This window comes from Azolla caroliniana, unplaced genomic scaffold (assembly GCF_043228905.1).
Source record: "Azolla caroliniana isolate FFs.n. ecotype wild unplaced genomic scaffold, voAzoCaro1.0.p SCAF_13, whole genome shotgun sequence".
In the NCBI taxonomy this organism is placed as follows: domain Eukaryota; kingdom Viridiplantae; phylum Streptophyta; class Polypodiopsida; order Salviniales; family Salviniaceae; genus Azolla; species Azolla caroliniana.
The window spans coordinates 11686498-11692270 of record NW_028230448.1 but is presented as its reverse complement, the minus strand read 5'-3'; the positions used below and the strand labels follow the sequence as shown (position 1 = coordinate 11692270).

Below are 5773 nucleotides of genomic sequence, written 5' to 3'. Positions count from 1 at the left end.
GTCAAATCAGTATCATCTTTGATGAGGAGGATTTCTTCTTGTAAACCTCCTGTAGGTTTTCCCACAAAGAGAATGCAATCGTCTCCTTTGACATGTTGAAATAGATGTTCTTGGCCAGATGCATTTGAATGGTTGACCTGGATATCTCGTCCAGTGAACGCCATTCTTTTGATGTCATCGAGGTTGGTTTGTTGTTGTGTCGTATAACCTTGATTTGACATCGGATGATGAGTACATCATGCATCATCTCTTTCCAAAGGGAGAAGTTCTTTCCATCAAACTTCTGAAATTCCACATTTGTGTTGGACCGTGTCACCATTTTCTGGAAAGTAGATTTTACTAGCTTGGTCTTTTCTTTCATCCGGATAGCTTCCTTTCTCAGTATTTTCTGCTTTTCGTTGTTGCTGGACAACAAGGTCGCTTTGATACCACTTGTTGGAGATATGATGGTGGGCAACAGATGATGATGATGAGGAGGAGGAGGAGGAGGAGGAGGACCTGCAAGGTAAGATGTGTACAACAAACAACAAAGATATGTGACAAGAAGAAGATGAGGAAGAAAGGTAGACCACCTTGCACAACACCAACTCCTCATGTCATGTGGGGCAAACTCACAACGCCCAACTTGAACCATTATGTATATAGGGAAATTTGAACCATCATGTATAGCAATTAACAACTCCCATAATGGTGACCCTTGTCATAGTGTAGAGGTAATGCCTCTATAGTTTTGGGAAGCGCAACCACCTCCTTGCAAGCTCAACAATGTTGGAAAGTAGTTTGTGGGATAATTTGGTTTGCAAGAACACTCAAAAAAAATTGCACCTATTATATTGTGAAATGCACATAAGAGATCAAAACCAGCCTACTTAGCTTCTTACTTCTTAATCAATTTATAGTTGATACAACGGAACCCATTTGGGTTGGCTTGGCTAAAAAGGGTGTGCTAAAAGGGTGGGTCAACTTGGGTACATGCATCCTAAAAAGGGTGAGCTAAAAGGGTGGCACAAAGGAACACATGCACACCACATTTCCCCCCTGCGAGAAACAAGAGATTGAGGGGCATGAACAAGAACAGGACAGATACATGAACAAGAACAAGAACAAGAACAATGGCTTGTCGAAGGAGGGGGAGCATCTGATGGCAAGTTTCAAATGGAAATCCATGGATGATTCTAGTGTGAGGCGAGGGTTACGCCCATAGAGTGCTCGAAAAGGGTTGATTTATGCAGCCATCTCATGTTTGAGGGTCTTGTTGAGGTGTTTGGTGAAGATGGCGTGGGGATGTAAACATCTACGGACACGTAGTTGAGTTGCAACGACGTTGAGGACATCCCTGTGGAACTGTTGGCCTTGATAGTTGGATGGGGCTAGTGACGAAAAACGAGCTATCAATTGGCGAATAGAGATCAATCACTCTTGTGGACTGAGGGCCACCTGGACTTTGCTGAGGTGGGGAATAGGAGGGCTATCGTGTCGGAGGTGGATCGAAGAAAGATCATATGGCGGCGAAGATCAATCGCTCTTGTGGACTGAGGGCCACCTGGACTTGGCTAAGGTGGGGGACAAGAGGGCTATCGTGTTGGAGGGGGATCGAGGAAAGATCATACCTGGACTTGGCTAAGGTGGGGGACAAGAGGGCTATCGTGTTGGAGGGGGATCGAGGAAAGATCATATGGCGGCGAAGATCAATCGCTCTTGTGGATTGAGGGCCACCTGGACTTGGCTAAGGTGGGGGACAAGAGGGTTATCGTGTCAGAGGGGGATCAGGGAAAAGATCATTTGGCAAAGAAAGATCAATCACTCTTGTGGACTAAGGGCCACCTGGACTTGGCTGAGGTAGGGGACAGGAGGGCTATCGTGTAGGAGGGGGATCGGAGAAACTCATGGGACAAGAAGTTAGTGGGCAACCTAAGGTGAGGGGGAAGAGTTGGTGGGGCAAGACATAAAGTGGTGTGAGAAAGTGAGAGTGTCTAAGGTGAAGGTGTAGTGGGCTTGTGTGCTAGAGAGGTATAGATGGTGATCGCTAAAAAAAGACTTGGATGGAGGAAGCGATGGATGTCGGGAGGCCTAACTAGTGAACTAAGGTGGTGCTAATGGAAGAGATACTACTACAAGAGACTAACAAGAGTGTCAGTGACGGTGGCGAGGGCGATGCTACCTACGAAGCGGAAGAGGTGGATGCTTGGATGTGGGGGCTGGTGCCCGTCATCTCCACCAATATGTGAAATGCACATAAGAGATCAAAACCAACCTATTTAGCTTCTTACTTCTTAATCAATTTATAGTTGATACAACGGAACCCATTTGGGTTGGCTTGGCTAAAAAGGGTGTGCTAAAAGGGTGGGTCAACTTGGGTATGTGCATCCTAAAAAGGATGAGCTAAAAGGGTGGCACAAAGGAGCACATGCACACCACAATACCATAAAGCCACAAAAATGCCAATGGAAAATTAGGGGGTTGGCTAAACAATATAAACCTCACAACCATATGAGACCAAAAGAGAATTGGTTTTTGCAATAGCTTGCTAGTACAACTAGAGAAGTTAAACAATAGAAATAATTAAGGTTCTACCATCTTTAATGTTTTTTGAACACATCACGTTTTGTTACAAGTAGCTAACTCTTCAATCCATACAATATCTATTAGCCATTTGCAAAATTATATTCTCTAATATATCTAATTCTTTAACAAGAAATATTGCATTTGACATACACATTAAATTTCTCCAATGTAGCTAAATCCTTTCAAATTGACAAATTTTTTCTTCAATCTTCCACTTGAACTTCATTGGTTTATTGTTTCACATCCATTTGATAATTGACGAATTTCCTCTATCGCACAATTAGCCATAGTATATTAAATGCAAATTCCAAATATATCCAAATTGCATGTAGCTTCTCAAAAAATTTCAATTTTTACTCAATCCAAAGCAATCCATAGATTAGAGTTAGAGCAAATGTTGAGTTCTTGGGCTCCTTGCAATGTCTAAAATACTTCCATCCAATTTTTTGTCAGATCTTAATTTTGATTTTTTTATGGGGTGACATGTGCATAACAATGGTGTCTTGCCCTAGTCTTGGACATTTTGTGTCCAAATGTGGTTTTGGGAATCAACAAACATACCTTCATATTAATGTAGGTGGAAAGTACTAGAACATAGATCTATGTTGGGGTTATTCCCCATTTCATGTGAAGGGTTATCTTGTTCTCGCATCCCGTTGTGTGCAAATCCAAATATTCCTCAACATGCCATCCTGTAGTTTGATGACTTGGACGCCATTGGCTGAAACTCTATTCATTTTGTTGTTTTCATATTGTAACTTGTAAGCAATCCAATTTCTCATATGGCATCAACTTTGAGGGAGATGAATTTGAGGCATTGTACTCACTTTCAATGCGTATTTGTAAACCTCTATGAAGGGTATAAAAGTCCATTGGCCCCCTTCCTCATTTTTAAAGCATTTTAGAGTATGGATTTGTATGTGGCCTCTAACCCCTAATAGTAGTACCAAATTTTATTTTACATTTTTCTCGTTTGGAATTCCATAAGCTCATTGATATATCCCCCCAAACCACATTTCCATGTAGCAAAGCTAGCTTTACACATGAATGCATTATCATTTCCATCGTTCAGTTCGGCTCAAGTGGCATGTGTTCCCAAACTCATTGCACTAGCTTGTGTCAAATTCCATTATCCTGGTTAAGCAAGTGTCCAATGTGTTGACCAAGTTTGTTGATTCCAAGGTATTTGAAAGTATTGACAACTCAAAATTTCTTCCTCTTGAGAGTCCACTATTTGTTGGTGACTTTTGGATTTGGTAGGTGCCACATTCATTGCAATTTGCTAGCCCCATTATATTCATAGAAATTGTAGTGTATCTAAAATATATATTATATATAAATTGAGTGTTTTACATTAAATAAGACAGTTTGGCCGAGTGGTTAAGGCGTTTGACTCGAAATCAAATGGGTTCGCCCTCGCAGGTTCGAATCCTGCAGCTGTCGATTTTCCTATTAAGCTTTGTCATACCATTTTTTTATTTCCTACTTTTTCATTCCCTAGTTCCAACATGGTATATGTATCTTTTTTGTCTTTTCACTTTCCATCTTACATTTTCCACAATATCTTTTGTACATATCTAAGGGGTCACTAAATTCTCCTAGGGAAGGACCACCCACACGCATCGTCTTTTTTTGTTGCCTTATTGCGGATTTACTAGGCCATGCTATTGTTTTCACTTCGCCTTGTTGTGGGGAAAAATGTCAAACTCAAGCTCATGAAAGTCCCATCCTAGTTCCCTATGCATCACCTTCGATGCTATCATTTTCACTCCTTAAAAAGACCAGCGCCAATATCGTAAAAGCGCAACTAAATATATGAATGGCATTTATAACAAAATTAACATCATGCACATTGATCAAGCGATGATCTTAATGTTGCAAACCACAAACCTTTATCGCTACACCACCATGTTTATATACTTGAGTTTTAGATGTGCACTAATGGATATGTAGGAATCATTTGTGGGGATATGTGTAAAATCTCGCATATGATGTATAACGATCTTGTTTAAAGATGTTTTTACTCGAACACAATATATGTTCTAAGCAATTAACAACGCGTTCATCAATTAATATGAGCATGCCCCACTAAAAACATTCCATTTATTTAGACAATAGGATCTCGATTAGGCATGTGCACACTCCACTATTATGGAACACTAAAAAAGCCATCAACCGCATTTGCAAGCCCATGGAGCATGAGCAATTTTTGTTAAAAGTATTTTGTGTATAAGTTTGTCTAATGTAACACATATATAGAATATTGTGATGTTATCATCATTATTATTACTCAATTGTTCTTCGAGTTAAACTTTTGTGCATGAAAGGATAGAAATTATAGATAAAACTTTGAGATGTTTTGAGAAAGCTAGAAAAAATGAAGGAAATTGGTCATCAAGGATTTTGAGAAATTGATTTCAAATATTATTATCGATTAGAGTTATTTTATGGAAAGCTTGTTTAATATGCATGGTTATGAAGTCATCGCCTCGCCTCTTTAGGATTGGCAATGCAATTTGCAATGATATTTTTTTATTCCCAAGGCAACAATTTAGAAGACAACATAACTCAAAGTGGAATTTGATGGCAATGATGCATGCTTCCATATCAATATTAGGAGAAAGACATTGGGCTTTCTACTACTATGCATGTTGTTACCTGGTTCCATGGACACCTAATCATGTACATAGAAAGACAAGGCATAGACAAATGGTGGTTGAAATATCAAAGATAAACAAATGGATGTAAGATTTGGATATCGACCTTCAACAATGTTGACGATGTCCAATGCTCTCAACTGTATAGACCTAGTGTAGTCACAAGATCCCCGTTTTCAATTATCCTTGTGTGGGTGTTCATAAAGCAAGCCCTCAGTAACAAGTGGCGGAGTTGCACTTTCTCTATCTTTAGATGATAACCATGGATCGATGGACAACGATAGCCAACTTTACCAAGCATTTTGAAATAAAAATATTAGAAACAACAATGACGTGGACAGTGTAGCTTAACAAGCATGACAGCCACATATATGTTAAGTAAAATATAAAGGTTATCGACCTTTTAGATCATGCATTTATTACATAATTTGACATGACAAAGCTACAAAGTTAACGAACTACATTGGTTAGCATCACCTATGGTGATGGTAATGTTTTCAAACCTTAGTTCGAGGAAAGTGCATGTGTAATTCTTTAGGTGAAAAGTGTTA

At 39.5% G+C, this 5773-nt stretch overlaps 1 non-coding gene across 1 annotated transcript; it reads left to right on the top strand.

The window, feature by feature from the left end:
- The first annotated feature begins 3927 nt into the window (after positions 1 to 3927).
- Positions 3928 to 4008, top strand: TRNAS-CGA (transfer RNA serine (anticodon CGA)). Its single transcript has one exon. It is a non-coding gene; the product is annotated as a tRNA-Ser (tRNA).
- The last annotated feature ends 1765 nt before the right edge of the window (positions 4009 to 5773 follow it).